The following is a 27978-nucleotide window of genomic DNA, read 5'->3' on the forward strand; positions in this document are numbered from 1 at the left end:
ATGTCAATTCCATTATTTCAAGAAAAAAATGATCCGGAGGCATACCTGGAGTGGGAAAAGAAAGTCGAACTTGTCTTTGAGCACAACTACTCTGAGATAAAAAAGGTTAAACTTGCAGCTATCAAGTTTTTGGATTATGCCCTTGTATGGTGGGATCAACTAGTGACTAGCCGACGAAGGAATGGTGAAAGGGCCTATCTCTACTTGGGCCGAAATGAAGGCTGTCATGCGGAAGCGCTTTGTTCCCTCCTACTATCACTGGCAGTTGTATCAACGGCTGCAAAATCTCACTCAAGGCAACCGAAGCGTCAAAGATTATTAAAGAGATGGAGATAGCTATGATAAGAGCTGACGTGGAGGAAGACCGAGAAGCGACGATGGCAAGGTTTTTAGCCTGTTTGAATGGAGATATAGCTCATGTGGTGGAAGTTCAACACTACGTTGAAGTAATGGATATGGTTCACATGGCGATCAAGATTGAAAAGCAACTAAAGCGAAAAAGTGTCAACCGGGCCTATCGTCTTCTACCAACAAATGGACTCAAGGAACGAGCAAAGCTCCTATTCGGGCTAAAGAACCATCTGTTACTGCTAAGCCCAATTAACCAAGCGGTGACACTTGTAAGAGTAGAAATGAGCCCGTTCCTAATCGAGCTCGTGACATAAAGTGTTTTAAGTGTCAAGGCTGAGGCCATATTGCTAGTCAAGGCGCTAACCGTTGAGTGATGGTGGTGCGGCCAAATGGCAAGATCGAGTCTGAAGATGAACCAAAGAATGAATCTGAAGTGACCTCAGAAGAAGATGTTGAAATTGAGATGCCGGTCGAGGGAGAGATACTCGTTGTAAAACAAAGTTTGTATATTCAAGGTGTCGAGGAAGAACAACAACGAGAAAATATTTTTTACACTCGTTGTCACGCTCAAGGCAAGGTGTGCAGCTTGATAATCGATGGAGGTAGTTGCACCAACGTCGCGAGTACCATGCTTGTTGAATGACTTGGTTTGGCCACGATGAAGCATCCAAACCCTTATAAGTTGCAGTGGCTAAATGACGGAGGAGAACTCAAAGTTACGAAGCAAGCAAAAGTGGCGTTTTTCATAAGAAAATATCAAGATGAGGTGATATGCGATGTTGTGCCGATGTATGCGGGACACCTTTTATTGGGTCGTCCTTGGCAGTTCGACCGTAGGGTAGTCCATGATGGCTACACGAATCGTTATTCATTCAAGCATCTCGGAAGGAATGTCACACTAGCCCCTCTCGCACCAAAGCAAGTGAATGAAGATCAAATCAAAATTGAGGAAATCCATTGAAAGGGAAAAAGAAAAAGAGCAAAATAAAAAGAATGGAAAGAAAAAGAGTGGAAAAAGTTAGAAAAGTTAATTAAAAACACGAGTGAAAAAAGAAAAAGAAAAAGAGAGTGAGAATGAAAAAACGAGTGTTTTTGCAAGAAAGTGAGAGATTCAAAAGTTATTGTTGGCAAAGCAACCCAATCTTGTACTTATATGCAAAGGGTGTTTGTTGGAAACTAACGAGATAGAAAAATCTCCTATTGTTTCTTTGTTGCAAGAATTCGGAGACTTGTTCCCCAAAGAAGTGTCGAACGGGTTACCTCCCATCCGAGGCATCGAACACCAAATCAACTTTGTACCGGGAGCATCTATTCCAAATAGACCGGCCTATCTGAGTAACCCCGAGAAAACAAAGGAACTACAAAGTGATGTGATCCGACCCGGGTAGATGAGTCGAATTCACGTAGTTGCCCGATCATAGTTCGAGAGAGTCGTTCGTGCCTCGGATTTTAGTAATAAAAGTAAAAAATGGATTAGAATAAGCGGAAGGTTTCAAGAAGGGTAAGTTTAGTAATAGGTTCGGTTATGTGTAGCAAAGATGGGTGATGGATAAATGGGTCAGTTTGGTTACAAGAAGGAAAGTTGAAAGATGGGGGATGGAAAAACGAACTCAACGTCAGGAATGATTCAACACTAAGAAGTGTCACCCCGGTTCCTATATTGTTAAGGTGAAGTATGGATAGATGGATAGGTGAACGCCACACCAAGATTGGTGATAAGTTCAAACAAGACGATTGACGCCACTAGCACAAGCCAGATAAGTCTTTCGAAACTTGTACGAGATATGAGAGGAAGCAACCTCACAAGAACAAATGTTCATTAACAATTTTGGCAAAAGTCCTTTACAAATGAAAGAAAACAAATATTTATAGGCACATAGATGACCATTCAAATTCGGCATCTAGGTGTTCACACAATAATAAAAACGTTCACACTAATGTATTAAAATAGTTCATAAATTCGACAGATTCATGCACTAGTTGAATGGACACTTTCTTCCCCCTTGGTTTGTGCATGAATGCTTATTCATAAAGAAAGGCTTCAAGTGACTTGTATGTGCACCAAAAGGTTGCATTCATCTCCTTGGGACGTTCATGCACTTGTATGGAACATGTATCTTCATAATTAAACACTTTAATGGTATGTAAGTTCATAAATGGCAGCATGAACCTAGTAAATTCGTTCTCCCCTTTGTGCATGCACTTAATTCAATCAATGTGTTGAATTATTGAGTTAATTCCTTCCCTTGGACGTTCTTGAACCCATCCATGCATGTGTAGTAGCCTATAGGTCAATTCAAAGTGTGAACATGTTCAAGGAGCTCTATGGTCAACATAGAATTAGTTAGCAGCTACTTCTTGGCCGAATAAGTGCCTTGGAACGTTAAGAGACAGCCACCATACATGCACTTAAGCCATTCATGCATTCTATCATCCCATGCATTTGATCCATTCATGGACTAGCCTTTAATGTCCATACATGCATTCGACACATGCATGAATTTGTAGAAACATTGCATCTAGCCGTACATGCACCAGCATTTAATACTTCTTCATTCATGAGTGTGGAATGCCTAAAAGAGATGTTTCTTCATCCATACATTGTACCATCCAAAGGAATGTACCTACATGAAATAAACAAGTTATTAAGACATCTCATGAACACTCATAAATTCGGCATGATGTGAACACATTAATGTCATGCATTAATTCGACTATGTGAACATAATCAATTTATATAATGAAAATGACATATTAATAACAAATTTTAATATAAGACAAGTTTAATGCTTAAATGAATATGTGCAAATTTTTATTTAATGTATTAAAGACAAAACCGAGTTTAAACTAAAATGAGCTAAGCTTTAGCTCGTGAGCTAAAGTTGAGCTGAGGCTAAACTCCTAAGCTGAAGTTGAGCTAAGGTTTAGCTCGTGAGCTGAATATGAGCTAGGAGTGAGCTCGGTTTAGCTCAGGCAAGTTGGATCGAGCTTGAATAAGCTGGATTTGAGCTGGACGGAGCTCGTGGAGCTGGAAACGAGCTGGGATTAGCTTGCCAACATGTTAATGCTCGGCTTGACAGACTTGTTCGATGAAGTTCGCGGGGCATGCTCATATCACAAAGGCAAGTGGCTGAATTAATGGAAAAGGGCTACATTCGCGAAAGCTTAAGTCCGTGTCCGGTGTCGATATTGCTAGTCCCTAAAAAGGACGATTCATGGCGAATGTGTGTAGACTGTCGCGCCATCAACAAAATAATAGTTAAATATCGACACCCTATTCCCCTCCTTGATGACATGCTCGATGAACTTAACGGAGCCCAAATCTTTTCAAAGATTGACCTAAAGAGCGGCTACCATCAAATCCGATTGTGGGAAGGTGACGAGTGGAAAACCACATTCAAGACGAAACACGGTTTGTACGAATGGTTGGTAATGCCATTCGGCCTTACAAATGCCCCTAGTACTTTTATGCATTTGATGAATCATGTTTTGTGTGCGTTTATTGGAAAATTTTGTGTTGTGTATTTTGACGATATTTTGATCTATAGTAAATCATTGGAAGAACATGTTCAGCATCTGCGTGCGGTGTTGGAAGTACTACGAAAAGAGGTACTTTATGCCAACTTAAAGAAATGTTCGTTTTGTACTAATGAGGTTGTATTTTTAGGTTTCGTGGTAAGTGCTCATGGCTTGCAAGTTGATCAAGAAAAAGTCAAAGCAATCAATGAGTGGCCGCAACCAACAAACATCAGCCAAATAAGGAGTTTTCACGAGTTGGCAAGCTTTTATAGAAGGTTTGATACGCACTCACCTCGGATGAGATTCGTGACGTAAGAATTTGCCCGATCGTAAAACGAGTAAGTTAGGGTGTTTCAAAGAAGGTTGATGAAACGAAAGGGGGTTTGGGTTGAAATAGGATAACTCGGTTTTGGGAAATGATTTAAGGAATGGAAATAGGGAATTCAACTAAGGTTCAAGCAAGAACTAGCACAATAGAAGTGTACTAACCCGTTACTTAGATGAACAATTAATTCAATTAAGATGGTATGAAAATAAGGTGGAATATTGGTATAGGACCTCGACCCGCTATCAAAGGTGATAGGAACCTCGGTATATCTTAGAACGCCACACTTTGGGAATTAAAGTGATAAGTTCAGAAACAAAGATAGAATGATGCCACAAGGATTCTTGATAAGTCAAACTAGTCTTTGGAGAATATTAAGAGTTGAAAACAAACTCACAAAGTTGATAAAATTCATAAATTGTTCATTAGCCTTTAAAGTAAAAAAATGAGCACATATTTATAGCATAAACAAGTAGTTAGCCGAATGGTCAAATTGGAAGTGGAGTGGACAGCAATTTTAAAGCTAATTGGGGCTGGAACCTTCCTTGAAGATTCTTGAACGTCCTTGGAAGCTTCCTTGAAGTTTCCAAGCATGAGAAACACCATTGGACAGCATCTAGAAGGAGTCCATTCAGCTAAATACTAATGGCCAAGGTGGTGAGTTGAACAGCCTTCTCTACATTCGGTCAAAGGTGCTAAATGCTCCTTAAATGACGCCAATGGTCAATAGATATAGAAGCTGAATGTGAACAGCTAAATGGGATTAATTATAATCAGCCATGTCTTATTATTCCCGAAAAGGCACCTAGAGAAACTTAAACAGTAGTTGGCCTTTTAATTCAGCTTGGAACATTGAGTATTCAGCCACCTTTTGGCCGAATGGCCATTTGGGAACACCAACCAGCAGCCTTCTAACATTAATCACGTTTCTTGCTCCTAGGCTGTTCATGCACTAGCAGCTCTTTAACGCATTAATTATGGTTCATGCTCCTATGCACCAGCAGCTCTTTAATGTTGTTCCATGCACCAGGAACTCAATTAATGTGCCGTCCATGCCTTGTTCACTAATTAATTTAGCTATAGCAAGAAGCAAATTAAATTCGGCATGCTTGCTTCTTTAATGTTGAAAATAGCTGCACATTTTAACCAAAATTAATCAGCTTTGAACATATTAAATTGGCAGCAAATTATTTAAACCACATTCGACTGGACAAGAAACAAATGTGTCCTAAACTAAGACAAATTAAATGGCTGTGCTAAAACAAATTAAAACATGTTCCAATTCAGACATATTAATTTCGGCTAGAACATATTAAAACCAATTATTAAGCTAAACATAATTATGAGCTAAGCAAATTAACTAATTTAACTAACACATTTAAACATAATTAAAATGTCCAAATTTTAATTTATTAAAAATAACACAACCTAATTATTGAGCTGATTTAATTTAATTTAACTAGACTCAATTAAATTATTTTAGCAACAAATAAAATGCAAGAAATTAAAATAAATTCAAATCAAGCTCAATGAGAATGCTTAAGGCGTCATGAACTCCTTGGAGCTGGTACGAGCTAAATCAACGTGAACAATATTGCAAATGGAGCTACTTGGGCTGGTCACTTGATGTTCGGCCATGCCTTCCATCCAAACTTGAGCAATGTAACTTGCTACGGCTTCTTGGAACCTCTTGGCACGGGCTCGAGTAATTGGCCCCGATGGCAATTCCATGGTCTTCATGGGCGAGCTCGCATCAAGGTTTGTGCCTAATTTTAGCTCTTTAGCCGCCCCCTTAACAGGTATAATTAAGAAAAATTTGCCCTTTGTTTGGACTGATGATCAAGAAAATGCCTTTGTTAAAATTAAGGAATATCTTACTAATGCCCCATTATTATCATTACCTGATTTTAACAAGACATTCAAGATTGAATATGATGCTTCAGGAATTGGCATTGGCGTTGTTTTAATGCAAGATGGATGACCCGTAGCGTACTTTAGCGAGAAGTTGAACGGGGCCACGTTGAACTATCCAACGTATGAAAAGGAGTTGTATGCACTGATCTGAGCCTTAGAGACGTGGCAACACTATCTATGGCCAAAGGAATTTGTAATCCACTTGGACCACGAGGCTTTAAAACACCTCAAGGGTCAAACGAAGCTCAATAAACGTCATGCAAAGTGGGTAGAATACTTGGAGTCGTTTCTGTACGTGATAAAGTATAAGAAAGGTAAGGAAAATGTTGTTGCCGATGCCCTATCACGAAGGTATGTACTTGTTAACTTAATGGATTCTAAGTTGCTTGGTTTTGAATTTATAAAAGAGTTGTATCAAACTGATGCTGATTTTGGTGAAATCTATAAGAGTTGTTTGCATGGTGCGATTGACAAGTATTTTCAGCATGAAGGTTGATACAACCACACCTCCCGAGTTGTCGGTTGCCAATGAAGATCCTCTCGAATTGCCCGTAGGACCGATCACCCGAGCTCGAGCAAAGAGATTCAAAGATGCAACAACAACCTTAGTTGATAGAGTTTGGGGTGAAACCGTTGCTGGACTTCTTGAAAGCTCTTGGACCAGCAAGCCAAGCAAACCATACATACTCCTTCAAGCTCAAATCAGCTCAACTTCAACTTAACTTAGCTCAACGAGCTCGTTTCAGCTCATTTCATTATTGCGTTTATTATGCTGGAATAAATCATTTAAGTTGCTGTTAGTTTTATTAGTTATTTGTTTTAATAATTAATTTGTCATAATCTGGACATGTTTTAATTATGTTCTAAATTAAGTACTTAATTAATTAGGACCAATTAAATATGTCTTAACTATTACAAAGATTAATTATGTCCAGCCTAATTTATGGTGCAAGATTTATTTATGTTGCCGAATTTAATGTGTCTAAAAGGGATTTAATTTGCTGAATTAAATGTTGTAGGTACATTACCCCTTGGACGGCATAGGTGCATGGATGATTTAAAATTGGTGTGCTGATCTTTGGTGTTCCTTAAGTGACCATTCAGCCAAACCTTACAACTCATCAAGAAGACCGATTGGCTGCCCAAGACAAATTAAGGCTGTTCACACCCACCTGATTATTCCTTTCACACCAAGGACTGTTCGGTTTTGTTTGTTCACACATGTGTGGCTGTTCAAATCGGTTTGTTCACATTCTAAGACTATTGAAGTGCTCTAGACAGCTCCTTAATCACATGAACATTCGGCTGAATTAAGCAGCAGCATTAATTCCAAATTCAAGCATTTGGCCGAACCTATTGATGGCATTTCAGCTCCCAAACAATTCATTCAATTTTTTTTATTGAATCAAGGCATCTAGAAGCTGCCCCTTACCGTTCTCCATGCACAAGAAACTTCAAGGAAGCTTCATCAAAAATTCTGGAATTTTCAGAAACCATTTAGCTACCTCAAGAGCCTATTCGGCTATCCCTTGCATTCACTATAAATTGTGGCTTGTGTTACTTTGTAAAGGACTTTTTGAAACTTTTGTTAATGTTATGCTGCCAAATGAGGCAAACCTTTCTTATACTTTGTTCAAAGATTCGTTTGGCGTTCCTAGCGTTCTAGTTGTGTCAACCGTGTTCTTTATCGAAACCGAACTTATCACTACTCGTAGTGTGGCGTTCAAACATACCGAGGTTCCTATCTTGTTAGATAGTGGGTCGAGGTTTTTCCTTTACCAATTCCAAGCCGAACTAAAAGAGCTTATATATAAACAACGGGTCGATACCAAATCGATATTGGTTCTTGTTTGCACTTTTTGTTCAACCCCATTTCTCCATTTACCTAATTGAACCAATTCCTTCATCCATACCTATTCGGACTCCAAACCCGAATTTTCAAACTCTTCTTACCTATTCTAATCCGAACCCAAAACCAATACCCTTCTTTCCTTCATCTGACATTTTCAAGGAAACCTAACATAACTTCTTGTTGACGATCGGGCACACTAATACGACTCGACTCTTCCGAGGCGGATCGTATCAAAGACTACCTTTTTCGTGAAGGTAAGATGTGCATACCTCAAGGTTCTATCCGGGAGGTGCTTGTCAATGAAGCCCATAATGGTGGACTTATGGGTCATTTTGTGATGTGATCCAGCTCGGGATGATGAGTCGAATTCACTTAGTTGCCCGATCGTAGTTCGAGAGAGTCATTCGTGCTTTGGGTTTTAGAACTAGAAGTGAATGAAAAGATACAGGTAAGCGGAAGGTTTCAAAGTAGGGTGAATTTAGTAATAGGTTCGATTTAGTAGCAAAGATGGATGATGGTTACATGGCTCGGTTTGGAATAACAAGAAAATAATTCGAAGGATGGGAATGGAAAACGAACTTAACATCAGGAATGATTCAACACTAAGAAGTGTCACCCCGGTTCCTATATTGTTAAGGTGAAAAGATGGATAGATGGATAGGTGAACGCCACACCAAGATTGGTGATAAGTTCAAACAAGACGATTGACGTCACTAGCACAAGCCAGATAAGTCTTTCGAAACTTGTACGAGATATGAGAGGAAGCAACCTCACAAGAACAAATGTTCATTAACAATTTTGGCAAAAGTCCCTTTACAATGAAATGTGCAAACTATTTATAGGCTAACAAGTAGTAGCCGAATGGACAAACTAATAGCTTTAAAGACTAAATAAATTCAGCTATGAATGCACTAGAATAATCTAGAACAAGTTTTTAATTAGCTAGGACTAAATTCGGCTGATGGGAACTCCATTGGACAGCTTCATGTGTAAGCAAAGCATCTTGGATGAATGTGATGTCTTGGGAACTCAATATCTTGCCTAAATCCGGCCATAGGATGAATGAATCATTCAGAAAGTGTCTCTTGGCCGAATAGACACCTAGGGAAGTCAATTGGACAGCAAACAATTCATGTATTTCACCCTTCGGCCATGCATGAACTAGAAGGGAGCTTGAATCTGGCCGTACATGAACATGCAATAAATGCCTTCATTCATGCATGTGTACCATCCAAAGTGAATGTATCTTCTTAATCCACATGCATGTAATTAACCTCCCATGTACATGAACTTAATTCCCTCCAAGCATTGAGCTAGGCCGTGCATGAATCTTCCCATTCATTGAACTTTCCCGTTCATGCATCTCTTCATGAATGTGTACCTTCCACATTCGGCTAACCTACATGAATTAACACACAATTAATTAAAATATAACTATTCATAAAAATCATAATTAATAATTAAACAATTTAATGAAATTAACTAAATTCAAACATAATAATTATAAGTCAACTTATGAAGTAAATTCGGCTAGCTCAAAAATTGTCAAAACACTTAATGAGTTGAAATTGAGCTAGGGGTTTCGGCATGAGCTGTAGCAAACTTAATTATAAACTAAATTAAGACTTAGTTTATTGAAAGGAAGAAAGAAGGAGCTGAAAGTAAGCTCGGTTGAGCTCAAACGAGCTGAAACGAGCTCAAATGAGCTGAGTTGAGTTGGACGAAGCTCGAGGAGCTGGAAATGAGCTAGGATTAGCTTGCCAACAATGTACGGGTCCTTTGGATAGTTGCTTCAAGCTGACTTTGTGATACAACCAGACCTCCCGAGTTGTCGGCTGCCAATGAAGATCCTCTCGAATTGCCCGTAGGACCGATCACCCGAGCTCGAGCAAAGAGATTCAAAGATGCAACAACAACCTTAGTTGATAGAGTTTGGGGTGAAACCGTTGCTGGACTTCTTGAAAGCTCTTGGACCAGCAAGCCAAGCAAACCGTGCATACTCCTTCAAGCTCAAATCAGCTCAACTTCAACTTAACTTAGCTCAACGAGCTCGTTTCAGCTCATTTCATTATTGCGTTTATTATGCTGGAATAAATCATTTAAGTTGCTGTTAGTTTTATTAGTTATTTGTTTTAATAATTAATTTGTCATAATCTGGACATGTTTTAATTATGTTCTAAATTAAGTACTTAATTAATTAGGACCAATTAAGTATGTCTTAACTATTACAAAGATTAATTATGTCCAGCCTAATTTATGGTGCAAGTTTTATTTATGTTGCGAATTTAATGTGTCTAAAAGGGATTTAATTTGCTGAATTAAATGTTGTAGGTACATTACCCCTTGACTGACATAGGTGCATGGATGATTTAAAATTGGTGTGCTGATCTTTGGTGTTCCCTAAGTGACCATTCAGCCAAACCTTACAACTCTTCAAGAAGACCGATTGGCTGCCCAAGACAAATTAAGGCTGTTCACACCCACGATTATTCCTTTCACACCAAGGGCTGTTCGGTTTTGTTTGTTCACACATGTGTGGCTGTTCAAATCGGTTTGTTCACATTCTAAGACTATTGAAGTGCTCTAGACAGCTCCTTAATCACATGAACATTCGGCTGAATCAAGCAAGACATTAATTCCAAATTCAAGCATTTGGCGAACCTATTGATGGCATTTCAGCTCCCAAACAATTCATTCAATTTTCTATTGAATCAAGGCATCTAGAAGCTGCCCTTACCGTTCTCCATACACAAGAAACTTCAAGGAAGCTTCATCAAAATTCTGGAATTTTCGAAACCATTTAGCTACCTCAAGAGCCTATTCGGCTATCCCTTGCATTCACTATAAATTGTGGCTTGTGTTACTTTGTAAAGAACTTTTGGACTTTTGTTAATGTTATGCTGCCAAATTTGTTAGGCAAAACGTTTCTCAAATTTCGTTCAAAGATTCGATTGGCTTCCTAGCGTTCTAATGTGTCACCGTTGCTGCTTTTGTCGAAACCGAACTTATCACTACTCGTAGTGTGGCGTTCAAACATACCGAGGTTCCTATCTTGTTAGATAGTGGGTCAAGGTTTTTCCTTTACCAATTCCAAACCAAACTAAAAGAGCTTATAAACAACGGGTCGATACCAAATCGGTATTGGTTCTTGTTTGCACTTTTTGTTCAACCCCATTTCTCCATTTACCTAATTGAACCAATTCCTTCATCCATACCTATTCGGACTCCAAACCCGAATTTTCAAACTCTTCTTACCTATTCTAATCCGAACCCAAAACCAATACCCTTCTTTCCTTCATCTGACCTTTTCAATTAAACCTAACGTAACTTCTTATTAACGATCGGGCACACTAATACGACTCAACTCTTCCGAGGCGGTTCGTATCACTTTGTGAGCATTGGCCCTTGTTTTGAACCAAGGTTTTGCATTAGAAGCTAAAATAGCTTCTAGGAAATGTTTAGCATGAGCTTGAGTTATAGGTCCTTTAGGCAGCTCGTTTAGATCTTGGTTTGCATTCGAAGATGCCCCGGGCATGCTCACATCATTTTGGAGTTGTAAAGACTCTAGCAATATTGCATGAACACTTCTATTGGCCTAAAATGAAACGTGAAGTCATAAGGAAATGCAAACGATGCATCATTTGTAAGAAAGTGAAATCACGCATCAAGCCCCATGGTTTGTACACCCCGTTACCTATATCAAATGCACCATGGGTCGATATTTCGATGGACTTCGTTCTTGGCCTTCCTAGAACCAAAAGAGGGAAGGACGCAATATTTGTTGTTGTGGATCGTTTTTCAAAAATGGCACATTTCATTCCTTGTAATAAAACTGATGATGCTACTAACGTTGCTAATTTGTTTTTCAAGGAAGTTGTCAGGTTGCATGGAATTCCTTGTACCATCGTCTCTGATCATGACACAAAGTTCCTAAGTCATTGTTGGAGAACGTTGTGGGGTAAGTTAGGAACAAAGTTGTTGTTTTCGACGACATGCCACCCTCAAACGGATGGCCAAACTGAAGTGGTTAATCGAGTACTGTCGACCTTGCTTTGAGCCATTTTACGGAAGAATTTGAAGTTGTGGGAGGAGTGTTTACCTCACGTGGAGTTCGCCTACAACCGGACTGTTCATTCAGCCACAAAACATTCTCCTTTTGAGGTAGTATATGGTTTTAACCCTATTACTCCCCTTGATTTGGTTCCTATTCCTACTAATGAGCTAGTACATGTAGATGGCAAAAAGAAGGCCGATTTTGTTAAACAGCTTCATAAGAATGTCAAAGACAATATCGAAAGAAGAATCGAACATATGTTCGAGGAGCGAACAAGGGACGTAAACAATTCGTATTCGAACCTGGTGACTGGGTTTGGATCCACATGCGCAAAGAAAGATTTCTCGAGCAAAGGAAATCAAAACTTCTACCAAGGGGTGACGAGCCATTCCAAGTAGTGGAGTGAATCAACGATAATGCCTACAAACTCGATTTACCCGGTGAGTATGGTATGAGTGCTAGCTTTAATGTTGCTGACCTTTCTCCCTTTGATGTAGGTGACGATTCGAGGACAAATCGCCTTGAAGAGGGGGAGGATGATGCAAGCTCGCCCATGAAGACCATGGAATTGCCATCAGGGCCAATCACTCAAGCCCGTGCCAAGAGGTTCCAAGAAGCCGTAGCAAGTTACATTGCTCGAGTTTGGATAGAAGGCATGGCCGAACATCAAGAGTCTAGCTCGAGTAGCTCATTGTGCAATGTGTTACAAGCTGACTTAGTTGTGCTAGCTCAAGGGAGCTCAATTCGACACTTAGCTAGCTCATTGAGCTAAATGTCTATTTATTTATTTGATGCATTTATGTGGCTAGAATAAATTAATTAGTTGTGTTAGTTAATTAGTTAAATTTATGCTTAAATAATTAATTAATTTAATATGTCTTAAATCTGGACATTTTTAATTTACATTATTAAATATGTCTTATATTAATACATAGCTTAAATGTGTCTAGTTTAGGACGTCAATTTAATGTGTCTGGCTTAGGGACAAATTTAATTGTTGCTGCTAATTAAATTTGCCTTAGCCGAATTTATGGCGTCCTAACTCATTTGCTGCCAATTAATTTGTCTAGGAGCATGCATGGGACGGCATGGGAATGTGTAGCCATCAAATGCACCCCTTCGTGGACATCAAGGGCCAAAGGTGGTGGTGATTTATTTTCCAAGAATGACCGGTCAACTCTCTCAAGCAACATCTTTGTGTTCACATCTTGCTGAATGTTCTTTTCACACTAAGGGCTGTTCGGTTCCATGTTTTCACACACAAGGACTATACATATTCGGCCTTTCACACTTGAATGGCCATTGGATTCCTCCATAATGATCAATTAATCCAAGGCTTTCAAGCTTATCTAGGCGCCACATTTAAGAAGCATTCAAGCTACTTTCAAGCACCTTGGCCAAATGTGGACTAGTCCATAAAGCTTCTCATTAATGGCTAGCTGAATCAACCCCTTCTAGTAGCTCCTCGTTCGATTTCCCAAGCCAAGAAGACTCTAGAATATGTTCAAGAAATTGCTAGGAAATTTCCTAAAGCCTTTAGGCTTAAGATAGCCATCCCCTTGAATGCCCATATGACTATTCGGCTAGCTATAGTTTAGGCTATAAATATCGCTTGTATTTCACTTGTTGAAGGCTAATGAACATTTTATGAATTTTGTCAACTTTGTGAGTTTGTTTTCAACTCTCAATATTCTCCAAAGACTAGTTTGACTCATCAAGAACCCTTGTGGCATCATTCTATCTTTGTTTCTGAACTTATCATTTTGATTCCCAAAGTGTGGCGTTCTAAGTTATACCGAGGTTCCTATCATTTTTGATAGCGGGTCAAGGTCTCTATAAACTATCCTATATCTGTCTTTCATTTTCTGACTTAAGTGTCACATAAGTAACGGGTTAGCACACCAACGTTGTGTTAGTTCTTACTTTGGCCCTTAACCGAATTCCATCCCAACATCTACCAAACTATCCATTATCCTATCGAACCATTTTGTACCTAGTTCTTTCCTTATAAACAAACATTTCTCGAATGACCCTTAGCTTACTCGATTTACGATCGGGCAAACATTACGACTCAAATCTCAACCAAGGTGAGTGCATATCACCTTGTGTAAGATTTTGAAGTTTTTAGTGCAACTCTCGGTGGTAATAAGAAGGGATAAATCGTCGCCTCAGAACTGCTTTCATCTTGGTCCATGTAGAGATTGGTCGTTCTCCATTACGTCTTCGACTAGTAGTTAATTGATCCCACCAGATCATGGCATAATCTGAGAATTGAATTTCTGCTAGTTTCACCTTTTTGTTTTCAGAGTAGTTGTGACTATCAAACACCAACTCGATCTTCTTTCCCACTCAAGATAGGCCTTCGGATCCCATTTACCTTGGAATGGTGGTATTGAGAGCTTGATGTTCTTAAGATCATCATCTTCACATCTCCTATCTCGATGTCGTGGTTCCCTCCGGCGATTACTTGCATTTGACTCTTGATCGCTTTCAAGATCACTAGGATCATTTACATGATCTTCTTGAACTCTTTGTCTTTCCTGTTGTTGGTTTGGTCTCCCCCGTCTAGGTTGGACTACTTCAGGAGGTCTTTCGACTACTTCAGAAGGTCTTTCACGTTGCTCTCTCGCTTCGACTTGGAATAGGTGATCTTCAAGGGGATTTAATCTTCGATCTAAGAGTCTTTCCATCTCTCGTTATAGAGCTTGCATGTTCAAATCAGGAACATTACGAATAGGTTGTCGTGCAGGACGATCTTTCATGTTAGGATCAGATTCTTAAGACATTGAGTTTAGTAAGGAACCTCACACAAAAACCTCACAATCACTCAAAAAGAAAGAGGAATTTCACTCATGCTCGTGTTTACGCTCAAGAATAGGCTTTTATCTCCACTCTATTGCGCTCACAACTCTTGTGCCTTTTACCTCTCTTTACCTTTCTCGTGATTTTGTAAGCGGATCACCAAGGCTTAACCTTAATCTAGGTAGTCGATTTCAAATGGGTAACAAGGGATGATGTGATTAATACAGGGTAGGCTTACAAGAGAAAAAAAAGATTTGAGTATAGTGTGGCGAAAAGGTCAAGGATGGAAGTGGATGAGAAAGTAAGAGTTTCAGGATCGAAAAATGGAGAAAAAGTAAAAACAATGTTCTAGTTTCAATTTTTTTTCAAAATTTTTTTCTAATTTTTTTGAAATGTTTTTTATTTTTTTCGATTTTTTTTCATTTTTTAAATTTTTTTGAACTTTTTTTTGAATTTTTTTGAAACTTTTTTTCACTTACTTGATGAGTCACGGACTATCCTAGGAGTAATCTTAAACGCTCGTACTGATACGATCCCGGTCGCATCATGTTTCGGTACATCTCGACTACATCGAGATTGGCCTAAACTCGAGGGGCCCAAATGCAAAATGAGACCTTTAAATTCATTTATGCTGTTGGAATAAAGACTTGATTTATCTTAGTTACTTTAGTCTTTAATTATGTCTTATTTATTAAATACATATTTTAATTATGACATGCATTATGTGTTCTGCATTTAATAAAGTCATACATTATGTGACTCGATGTTAGTTTAAGTCACTTCATTAAATTAAGTCTTGCCTTAAGTAACTCATTTGTTCATTTAGTTTGCATTTTAAACCATGCATTTAAGCATCTTAGTTTAATAAATGAGTTGCTGGACATTTATTCAACTCATCTTAGTTTAATTAATAAGTGTTTTTGTTGAACTTTATTTAATAGTTGCTTCTTTAAATAATCTAGTTCCTAGGATAATTTATTGATGCATGAATTTAAGTTCATTTAATAATGCTTCTCTTAATTAAACTAGTTGTTGGAATAAATGATGCATAAGTGTTAGTTCATTTATTTAAGTTAGTTGTTAATTTGTTTTAAGCTTAATAAATGAATAAATGTGACGGTTACATGTGTTAATTGCAGGTGACTTTTTAGCTCCCATCTATTATTATTAAAGGCTGTTATGCATTCAATAAGGTGACTTTTCAAGAGATTTCAGTTACAAAAGAGAGGGTTGTTACAAAGAGGCTTTAAATATCATTAAGAAGTTGTTTCTATCAATTAAAGGAGAGCATTATTCTTCTTTAAATTAGGCAGGAACTTTGTTTCATCTTCCATAACCGTTTGCTTCATGAGTAATCACTACATGCATTCAATTCTCCACCAAAGAAGCTGGTGTCTTTTCAGTTGCTCATGGAAACTTCAAAAGACTTTGAAAGCAACTTAATTGAAGAAGTAAATCACATTGAAGGCTGGAGTTACTTGGAATAGAATTTCTATAGTTGTGACTTTTCATTAGGCCTCATTATTAGCTTCATTAAAAGTGACCTTTCAGCTAGCTTTCCTTTTGACACTATAAATTCATGTAACCAGCCTTTTGAAGGAACACTACTTTTTGGAATATTTTTGTTAATGATATTCTGCCAAATTTGTGAGGCAAACTTTTCTCTATTTTCATTCAAAGATTTGTTGGCTACCTAGTGTTCTAGTTGTGTCATCCATTTTCTTTGTTGAAAATCGAACTTATCACTACTCGTAGTGTGGCGTTCAAACATGCCAAGGTTCCTACTTTGCTAAGTAGTGGGTTGAGGTTCTCATATTCTCCATCCGACCACCTTGAAAACTTATAAACATTTGGGTCAATATTTTCTAATATTGGTTCGTGTTTGTTTTTGAGATCATTTTCATTTCCATTCCATTCCATCTTTTCGTTTCATTATAACCAAACCTACAAAAACTTTATATCCATAAACCCAACTACATAAACTTCATATCCATAAACCCATCTTTGAATCCTTTTACATAGCTTCTGCCATTATTTACGTTAAAACATCCTTTTGATCAAATCGAACGCTACTTCTTCATAGACGATCGGGCAAATTCACATACGACTCGACTCACCCCGAGGCGGATCGTATCATTTGGTATCAGAGCTACAAAAATAAGGAGTACGAGCATTCGAAATTACTTCAGGAATAGTCTGTGACTCATCAAGTAAGTTTAAAAAAACGAAAAAAATTCAAACAAAAATTCTGAAAAAAAACAAAATCTGAAAATTTGAACATAGTTTTACTTCTTCTCCATTTTTCAATCCTGAAACCTTTACCCTCTCATCCACTTCCATCCGTGACCTTTTCGCCACACTATACCCGAATTATTCTCTTTCTTGTAAGCCTACCCAATTGTAAATCACATCATCCCTTGTTACCCATTTGAAACCGACCACCTAGACTAAGGTTAAGCCTTGGCGAATCTGCTTACGAAATCACGAGAAAGGTAAAGAGAGGTAAAAGGCACGAGTGTTATGAGAGCATTAGAGTGTTGAAAAAGCCGATCTTGAGTGCAAACACAAGTGTGAGTGCCATTCAAATTTTATTGTGAGTGACTAGTGAGGTTTGTGGTAAGGTATTCATTTTCTATTTTGTTTTATTCATTTTTCTTTTCATCTATTAATCATGTCTCGAGAAGAGTTTTCAGCCTTTGAATTCAATATTTGTTGAAAGAGATGGAGTGCATGCTTGATCGAAAAATCAAGCCTGTCCAAGAAAAGCTAGACCATCGAGCAAGAGTTCAACGAAAGCAAATTGTTCCAAGTCAAAAAAAGGAGTCAAGAACATCACGAAGACACACATCTGATGACTACTCGAGAAGAGATTTCTATCGTGATACCTATTCGACAAGAAATTCGAGTAGAAAGAAAGAAAGCTTCGAGTCTAAGGTCTTTCGAGATAACGAACGAGGGAGCCCAAGTAACTCTTCGTATGCATCCACGAAGACTCATTCTCGAAGAATTGATTGTGAACTCTATCTAAATGATTTCACATCTTTCGAACAAAATACTTATCATGCTGATTCACTTGTATTATCTTCAAGTTGTAAAGAAAAAATGAGAGAAAAAGAAATGAAAGAGAGGCAAGAGGCGAGTAAGAGAGAAAATGAGAGATTCTTGAAAGAGATTGAGAAAGTCATTGAAAAAGCCGTTGAAAAAGAAAAAGAACAAAAAGAGAGTGAAAGAAAAGAGAGGCAAAAGATGATCATGAGAGAAAACGAGTGGATTCTAAAAGAAATCGAGAGAAGCGAAAAAGAAAAAGAGTGTGTGCAAGAAAGTAAAGTTGAAAAAGAGAGTGAGCAAAAAGAAAGCGTGGAAGAAACAATTGTTCTTCAAGAAAAAGAAATGAAAGAAAAAGTTGATAGAGGGCAAGAAAAAGAGAGTGTTGTTTCCACTAACCAATCTGTGAATTCTTCTCGTCTTACCTCTTCTTTTCATGTTCCTAACAATCCGTGTGACGAACTTCAACTTCAATACTTTCCTGATGAGAGATGCTTTTGTATGATCAGAAAAGGAAAGGTTGGAGATAAAATCCAACCGCAAGTATTCAAAGATAAGGAATCTTTAGAAATTGAGCCAGGGCAAACAGGTTTGACAGTTTTCGGTAAAATTTTTGATGGCTTAATTTATAAAAGATCCCCTTATTTTGATTTAATTAACCCGTATTCTTTGTTTGTGGTTGATAAGTCCATTCTAAGAGGAAGTATGAGGCAGTGTTCTCTTGAGTTGTTTTGTGGTGTAAAACTTGTTGATGACGTCCGATTAAATCGGCAAGCACATAATATCATCTTACATGGTAACGATTCTTCACGAAAGACATTTAAGTTGTTTGATTGTGGTGATTATGTGAATCAACTCTCGCCTTGTGCAAAATCTTTAAATTTATGCCCATCTCATTCCGATGAATGTAAGGAGTTTGGATTATTTATTTTGTATATGCACAAATTCTTTTGGATCAACATGTTTGAAATCATGACACGCATGAAACCTTTGTTGCATTTTCCAGCAAGTGAACAAACTTATGTGTTTAAACCTAGAATTTGCTATTTTGGTTCGATATGTGAAAAATTCAAGCATTCCAAATTTTGTGCGACCAATTTTTGTTTGATTGATGCTTGGCTTTTGACTAAGGGAGTGAAATTTAAAAATTATGAATACAATATAAAATCGTTCCTTGATCATTTTATTTGGCTATCCATAAATTTCTTGTGTCATTTTAAAAAGGTAAGGCCAACTCATATTTTTGATCCTGGCATTGATTTAGCATGTCCCTTAAAGTTGAACATCTACAGTGTCACTAACCCCTTTACTTTTCGTGAAGGTGATACTTTGAGAAACGCGAGTTGTTCTTGTATTTCTCCTACATTTCAGGTTAGTTCAAGTAAAGAGCAACGACTTTACTATCTTTCCGAAGAGAGGAGGTTTACGTTGATTGAAAAAGGTACTGCTCAAACCGATCCACATTCATTCATTCATATGGGAAAACAAGGTGAGTTTTCTGAATCTTTTAAGATTCAACCACCCCCTTTGAATGTTGATGGAAACATTGTTGATGTTTTGGTTTCTGAAACGCATTCGTACCTTGATGAGGTTTATTTTTTTTTTATTAGTAATGGATGGTTTGAAAATGATGAGAACATTACTAACAATGGTTGTGTCGTTGATGTGCATTCTTTGATCTATGGAAAAACCACATGTTTAAACAAGGCTGTGCACATAAAACTTGTGATGTATGAGTGTTTTATTTATATGCATGCTCTATTACCAAATTTGGATATCCAACTTGCAAAGGTAAAACTTGTCAATTATTTTGAATTCAGCAATCGATCAAGTGCTCAAGTATGCACCAAGACTTCGAAAAGGAATTGTTCATTCTTGATTCATCATTTTATTACTCCTTCTCTTTATGATGATGATAATATTTTCTTGTGTCAAGCTGTGAATAAAATTTCAGAAAGTTCCTCCTGGTTTAACCTTCATTGTATCACTAACTTGTTTTATTCTTTTGTAAGTGACAATGTGAGGTGGTACCCTCTTAAAGAGGGAGGGCTAATTTGTGATCTTGAGAAATTTTTTTTGAAAAAATGGCCCGATTTGAGGACAAATCATCTTCAAGAAGAGGGGTATGATGCGATCCCGGTCGCATCATGTTTCAGTAGATCTCGACTACATTGAGATTGGCCTAAACTTGAGGGGCCCAAATGCAAAATGAGACCTTTAAATTCATTTATGCTGTTGGAATAAAGACTTGATTTATCTTAGTTACTTTAGTCTTTAATTATGTCTTATTTATTAAATACATATTTTAATTATGACATGCATTATGTGTTCTGCATTTAATAAAGTCATACATTATGTGACTCCGATGTTAGTTTAAGTCAGCTTCATTAAATTAAGTTTTGCATTAAGTAACTCATTTGTTCATTTAGTTTGCATTTTAAACCATGCATTTAAGCATCTTAGTTTAATAAATGAGTTGCTGGACATTTATTCAACTCATCTTAGTTTAATTAATAAGTGTTTTTGTTGAACTTTATTTAATAGTTGCTTCTTTAAATCATCTAGTTCCTAGGATAAATAAATGATGCATGAATTTAAGTTCATTTAATAATGCTTCTCTTAATTAAACTTGTTGTTGGAATAAATGATGCATAAGTGTTAGTTCATTTATTTAAGTTAGTTGTTAATTTGTTTTAAGCTTAATAAATGAATAAATGTGACAGTTACATGTGTTAATTGCAGGTGACTTTTTAGCTCCCATCTATTATTATTAAAGGCTGTTATGCATTCAATAAGGTGACTTTTCAAGAGATTTCAGTTACAAAAGAGAGGGTTGTTACAAAGAGGCTTTAAATATCATTAAGAAGTTGTTTCTATCAATTAAAGGAGAGCATTATTCTTCTTTAAATTAGGCAGCAACTTTGTTTCATCTTCCATATCCGTTTGCTTCATGAGTAATCACTACATGCATTCAATTCTCCATCAAAGAAGCTGGTGTCTTTTCAGTTGCTCATGGAGACTTCAAAAGACTTTGAAAGCAACTTAATTGAAGAAGTAAATCACATTGAAGACTGGAGTTACTTGGAATAGAATTTCTATAGTTGTGACTTTTCATTAGGCCTCATTATTAGCTTCATTAAAAGTGACCTTTCAGCTAGCTTTCCTTTTGACACTATAAATTCATGTAACCAGCCTTTTGAAGGAACACTACTTTTTGGAATATTTTTGTTAATGATATTCTGCCAAATTTGTGAGGCAAACTTTTCTCTGTTTTCGTTCAAAGATTTGTTGGCTACCTAGTGTTCTAGTTGTGTCATCCATTTTCTTTGTTGAAAACCAAACTTATCACTACTCGTAGTGTGGCGTTCAAACATGCCAAGGTTCCTACTTTGCTAAGTAGTGGGTTGAGGTTCTCATATCCATCCGACCACCTTGAAAACTTATAAACATTTGGTTCAATATTTTCTAATATTGGTTCGTGTTTGTTTTTGAGATCATTTTCATTTCCATTCCATTCCATCTTTTCGTTTCATTATAACCAAACCTACAAAAACTTTATATCCATAAACCCAACTACATAAACTTCATATCCATAAACCCATCTTTGAATCCTTTTACATAGCTTCTGCCATTATTTACGTTAAAACATCCTTTTGAACAAATCGAACGGTACTTCTTCATAGACGATCGGGCAAATTCACATACGACTCGACTCACCCCGAGGCAGATCGTATTAGCCATCATACATGCACTTAAGCCATTCATGCATTCTATCATCCCATGCATTTGATCCATTCATGGACTAGTCTTTAATGTCCATACATGCATTCGACACATGCATGAATTTGTAGAAACCTTGCATCTAGCCGTACATGCACCAGCATTTAATACTTCTTCATTCATGAGTGTGGAACGCCCAAAAGAGATGTTTCTTCATCCATACATTGTACCGTCCAAAGGGATGTACCTACATGAAATAAACAAGTCATTAAGATATCTCATGGACACTCATAAATTTGGCATGATGTGAACACATTAATGTCATTCATTAATTCAGCTATGTGAACATAATCAATTTATGTAATGACTATGGCATATTAATAACAAATATTAATATAAGACAAGTTTAATGCTTAAATAAATATGTGCAAATTTTTATTTAATGCATTAAAGACAAAACCGAGTTTAAACTAAAATGAGCTAAGCTTTAGCTCGTGAGCTAAAGTTGAGCTGAGGCTAAACTCCTAAGCTAAATTTGAGCTAAGGTTTAGCTCGTGAGTTGAAAGTGAGCTAGGAGTGAGCTCGGTTTAGCTCGTGAGTTGAAAGTGAGCTAGGAGTGAGCTCGGTTTAGCTCAGGCAAGATGGATTGAGCTCGAATAAGCTGGATTTGAGCTGGACGGAGCTCGTGGAGCTGGAAACGAGCTTGGATCAGCTTGCCAACATGTCATTGCTCGGCTTGACAGACTTGTTCGATAAAGTTCGCGGGGCGTGCTCGTATCAGTATGTGGGTGAAATATATGAATTGTTTGCTGTCCAAATGACTTCCCTAAGCACCTATTCAGCCAAGAGACACTTTTTGATTGATTCATTCCTTCCATGGCTGAATCTAGACAAGCTATTGAGTTCCCAAGACTACACATTCATCCAAGATGCTTTGCTTACACATGAAGCTGTCCAATGGAGTTCCCATCAGCCGAATTTAGTCCTAGCACATTAAAGACTTGTTCTGGATTATTCTGGTGCATTCATAGCTGAATTTAATTAGTCTTTAAGTTATTAGTTTGACCATTCGGCTACTACTTATTAGCCTATAAATAGTTTGCACATTTCATTATAAAGGGACTTTTGCCAAATTTGTTAATGAACATTTGTTCTTGTGAGGTTGCTTCCTCTCATATCTCGTACAAGTTTCGAAAGACTTATCTGGCTTGTGCTAGTGGCATCAATCGTCTTGTTTGAACTTATCACTAATCTTGGTGTGGCATTCACCTATCCATCTATCCATACTTCACCTTAAGAATATAGGAACCGGGGTGACACTTCTTAGTGTTGAATCATTCCTAACGTTGAGTTTGTTTTCCATTCCCATCCTTCGAATTATTTTCTTGTAACCAAACCGACCCATTTATCCATCACCCATCTTTGATACACATAACCGAACCTATTACTAAACTTACCCTTCTTGAAACCTTCCGCTTATTCTAATCCATTATTTTACTTTTATTACTAAAATCTGAGGCACGAACGACTCTCTCGAACTACGATCGGGCAACTACGTGAATTCGACTCATCTACCCGGGCCGGATCACATCAAATTCATACGTTAAACTTAACATCTTAAATTCATGTCCTAAACATATTAAAATAATTAATTTGTCTTAAACTTAACATAATTAAATAAAGTTTTTAATGTGTCTTAGTTTAGGACATGAATTTAATATGTTAAGTTTAAGACAAATTAATTAGCTACTGCTATTTTATTTGTCTAAACCGAATTTAATGGTTGTCCTAGCATTAAAACATGGGTCATAAATATGTCCTTGTTTAGACATGTTATTAATATGTTTTGTGATTAAAACCATGAATTTAAATTGTCTCAACTTTGCTACAGGTTGAATGTGCCAAATTTAATGTGTTTTCTTGCTACAGCCGAATTAATTAGTGAACAAGGCATGGACGGCACATTAATTGAGTTGCTGGTGCATGGAACAACATTAAAGAGCTGCATAGGGCCATGAAACGTGATTAATGCTTGAAGGCTGCTGGTTGGTGTTCCCAAATGGCCATTCGGTCAAAAGCAAACATGCATTAAAGGAGCAGCATGCGTGGGACAGCATTTAAAGGGCTGCTGGACTCTTTTCCCTAGCAATGGGCGGCACAATGAATGAGGACTTTGTGAATAGCAAGCATTTAAGGAGTGGTTGGACTTTTCATGCATGAACGTTTTAATGAAGCTAGTTGGATGGATGTCTTAATGAAGCTGCTGGCAATAAAGAAGGCTTGCCGCCCAAATTAAATCTACTGCTATTTTTGACACTAAATACAAGTAATGCTTGCTCTTTTCAAGGCTGACCGATTATGTTCTCCAAGGAGCATATTGGAGCATTCACACTTAAGGCCTTTTAGTTGCTAGAGTGCCTTGGCTGAACATAGACATTTCCATTAAAGAGGCCAACCGAATCATCTCTTCTAAAGACCAACCATTGAGATTTTCATGACAAGAATACTCTAGAAAGGATCAAGAAGCTTCATGGTAGTTTCCTCTTGCTTAGCTTTTAAGTTGCCGTCCCCTTGAATGCCCATATGACTATTAGGTTAGCCTTAGTTTTTAGGCTATAAATAATTGTTAAATTTCATTTGTAAAAGGTTAGACATTTGTTAGACTTTTCACTTAATGAAACTTTGTTAAAATTTCATGGAATTTGTGAGATTTCTTTCTCTCATATTTCGTTGAGGACTTCGTTGGCTTATCTAGGAAGCCTAGTGGCGTCAACCCTGTTCTTCACTATCCCGAACTTATCACTATCAAATAGTGTGGCGTTCACCCTTATACCAAGGTTCCTACTTTGCTAAGTAGCGGGTCGAGGTTTATCACTTTCATCCTCCACCTTGAAAGCCTATAAGCATTTGGGTCGATATTTTCTAATATTGGTTCGTGTTTGCTTTTAAGAACCCTTTCTTCCATATCCATCATTAAACCATTATACATAGCTTCCGTCCTATTTTCCTATCAACTTCATTTCAAAAGTGAATTGAACGATACTTTCTCGTAGACGATCGGGCAACTCAGCATACGACTCGACTCTTCCCGAGGCGGATCGTATCACGAAGTGGGTAGAATACTTGGAGTCATTTTCGTACATGATAAAGTATAAGAAAGCTAAGGAAAACGTGATGTGATCCGGCTCGGGATGATGAGTCGAATTCACTTAGTTGCCCGATCGCAGTTCGAGAGAGTCGTTCGTGCTTTGGGTTTTAGAACTAGAAGTGAATGAAAAGATACGGGTAAGCGGAAGGTTTCAAAGTAGGATGATTTAGTAATAGGTTCGATTTAGTAGCAAAGATGGATGATGGTTAAATGGCTCGGTTTAGAATAACAAGAAAATAATTCGAAGGATGGGAATGGAAAACGAACTTAACGTCAAGAATGATTCAACACTAAGAAGTGTCACCCCGGTTCCTATATTGTTAAGGTGAAAAGATGGATAGATGGATAGGTGAAAGCCACACCAAGATTGGTGATAAGTTCAAACAAGACAATTGACGCCACTAGCACAAGCCAGATAAGTCTTTCGAAACTTCTATGAGATATGAGAGGAAGCAACCTCACAAGAACAAATGTTCATTAACAAATTTGGCGAAAGTCCCTTTACAATGAAATGTGCAAACTATTTATAGGCTAATAAGTAGTAGCCGAATGGTTAAACTAATAACTTAAAGACTAATTAAATTCAGCTATGAATGCACTAGAATAATCTAGAACAAGTCTTTAATGTGCTAGGACTAAATTCGGCTGATGGGAACTCCATTGGACAGCTTCATGTGTAAGCAAAGCATCTTGGATGAATGTGTAGTCTTGGGAACTCAATAGCTTGTCTAGATTCGGCCATGGAAGGAATGAATCAATCAAAAAGTGTCTCTTGGCCGAATAGGTGCTTAGGGAAGTCATTTGGACAGCAAACAATTCATGTATTTCACCCACATACATTCGGCCATGCATGAACTAGAAGGGAGCTTGAATCTGGCCGTACATGAACATGCAATAAATGCCTTCATACATGCATGTGTACCGTCCAAAGTGAATGTATCTTCTTAATCCACATGCATGTAATTAACCTCCCATGTACATGACTTAATTCCCTCCAAGCATTGAACCAGGCCGTGCATGAATCTTCTCATTTGTTAAACTTTCCCGTTCATGCATCTCTTCATGAATGTACGTACCTTCCACATTCGACTAACCTACATGAATTAACACACAATTAATTAAAATATAACTATTCATAAAAATCATAATAATTAATAATTAAACAATTTAATGAAATTAACTAAATTCAAACATAATAATTATAAGTCAACTTATGAAGTAAATTCGGCTAGCTCAAAAATAGTCAAAACACTTAATGAGCTGAAATTGAGCTAGGGGTTTCGGCATGAGCTGTAGCAAACTTAATTATAAACTAAATTAAGACTTAGTTTATTGAAAGGAAGAAAGAAGGAGCTGAAAGTAAGCTCGGTTGAGCTCAAACAAGCTGAAACGAGCTCAAATGATCTGAGTTGAGCTGGACGGAGCTCAAAGAGCTAGAAATGAGCTAGGATCAGCTTGCCAACAATGTACGGGTCCTTTGGATAGTTGCTTCAAGCTGATTTTGTGAGCATTGGCCCTTGTTTCGAACCAAGGTTTTGCATTAGAAGCTAAAATAGCTTCTAGGAAATGTTTAGCATGAGCTTGAGTTATAGGTCCTTTAGGTAGCTCGTTTAGATCTTGGTTTGCACTCGAAGATGCCCCAGGCGTGCTCACATCAAAACATTATTGCCGACGCCCTATCATGAAGGTATGCACTTGTCAACTTAATGGATTCTAAGTTGCTTGGTTTTGAATTTATGAAAGATTTGTATCAAACTAATGCCGATTTTGGTGAAATCTATAAGAGTTGTTTGCATGGTACGATTGACAAGTATTTTCAGCATGAAGGCTACCTTTTTCGTGAAGGTAAGATGTGTATACCTCAAGGTTCTGTCTGGGAGGTGCTTGTCAATGAAGCCTATAGTGGTGGTCTTATGGGTCATTTTGGAGTTACAAAGACTTTAGCAATATTGCATGAACACTTATATTGGCCTAAAACAAAGCGTGATGTCATAAGGAAATGCGAACAATGCATCATCTGTAAGAAAACGAAATCACGCATCAAGCCCCATGGTTTGTACACCCTATTGCCTATACCGGACGCACCGTGGGTCGATATTTCGATGGACTTCATTCTAGGCCTTCTTAGAACCAAAAGAGGGAAGGACGCAATATTTGTTATTGCGGATCGTTTTTTGAAAATGGCACATTTCATTCATTGTAATAAAACTGATGATGCTACTAACGTTGCTAATTTATTTTTCAAGGAAGTTGTCAGGTTGCATGAAATACCTCGTACCATCATTTTTGACCATGACACAAAGTTTCTAAGCTATTTTTGGAGAACGTTGTAGGGTAAGTTAGGAACAAAGTTGCTATTTTCGACGCCAAATTGAAGTGGTTAACTGAGTACTATCGACTTTGCTTCGAGCCATCCTTCGAGAGAATTTAAAGTTATGGGAAGAATGCCTACCTCATATGGAGTTTGCTTACAACTGAACGGTTCATTTAGCAACCAAACATTCTCCTTTCGAGGTAGTATATGGTTTTAACCCTATTACTCCCCTATTACTACTTCATATCGAAAGAAAAACTGAACATTATGTTCAAGGAGCGAACAAGGGATGCAAACTAGTTGTATTCGAACCTGATGACTCGGTTTGGATCCACATGCGCAAAGAAAGATTTCCCAAGCAAAGGAAATCAAAACTTCTACCAATGGGTGACGGGCCATTCCAAGTAGTGGAGCGAATCAACGATAATGACTACAAACTTGATTTACCCTGTGAGTATGGTGTGAGTGCTAGCTTTAATGTTGCTGATCTTTCTCCCTTTGATGTAGGTGACGATTCGAGGATGAATCGCCTTGAAGTGGGGGAGGATGATACAAGCGCGCCCATGAAGACTATGGAATTGCCATCGGGGCCAATTACTCGAGCCCGTGCCAAGAGGTTCCAAGAAGCCGTAGCAAGTTACATTGCTCGAGTTTGGATGGAAGGCATGGTCGAACATCAAGTGACCAGCCCAAGTAGCTCCATTTGCAACGTTGTTCACGTTGTTTTAGCTCGAACCAGCCCCAAGGAATTCATGATGCCTTAAGCAAGCTTATTGAGCTGATTCAATTTATTTTTATACATTTTAATTGCTGGAATAAAGTCTAGTTAGTTAAATTAGTTAGCTTCAGTTTGCTTATTTAATTAAAACTGGACATTTTAATTTCTACAAATTAAATGAGTCTAAATTAGGACATCCCTTAAATATGTCTAGCT

The 27978-nt window shown here is 37.6% G+C and overlaps 1 pseudogene; it reads left to right on the plus strand.

Annotated features, from left to right (window-relative positions):
* Positions 1–27808, plus strand: LOC108473026 (uncharacterized; annotated as a pseudogene).
* The last annotated feature ends 170 nt before the right edge of the window (positions 27809–27978 follow it).

This window comes from Gossypium arboreum, chromosome 7 (assembly GCF_025698485.1).
Source record: "Gossypium arboreum isolate Shixiya-1 chromosome 7, ASM2569848v2, whole genome shotgun sequence".
NCBI classification, from domain to species: Eukaryota; Viridiplantae; Streptophyta; class Magnoliopsida; order Malvales; family Malvaceae; genus Gossypium; species Gossypium arboreum.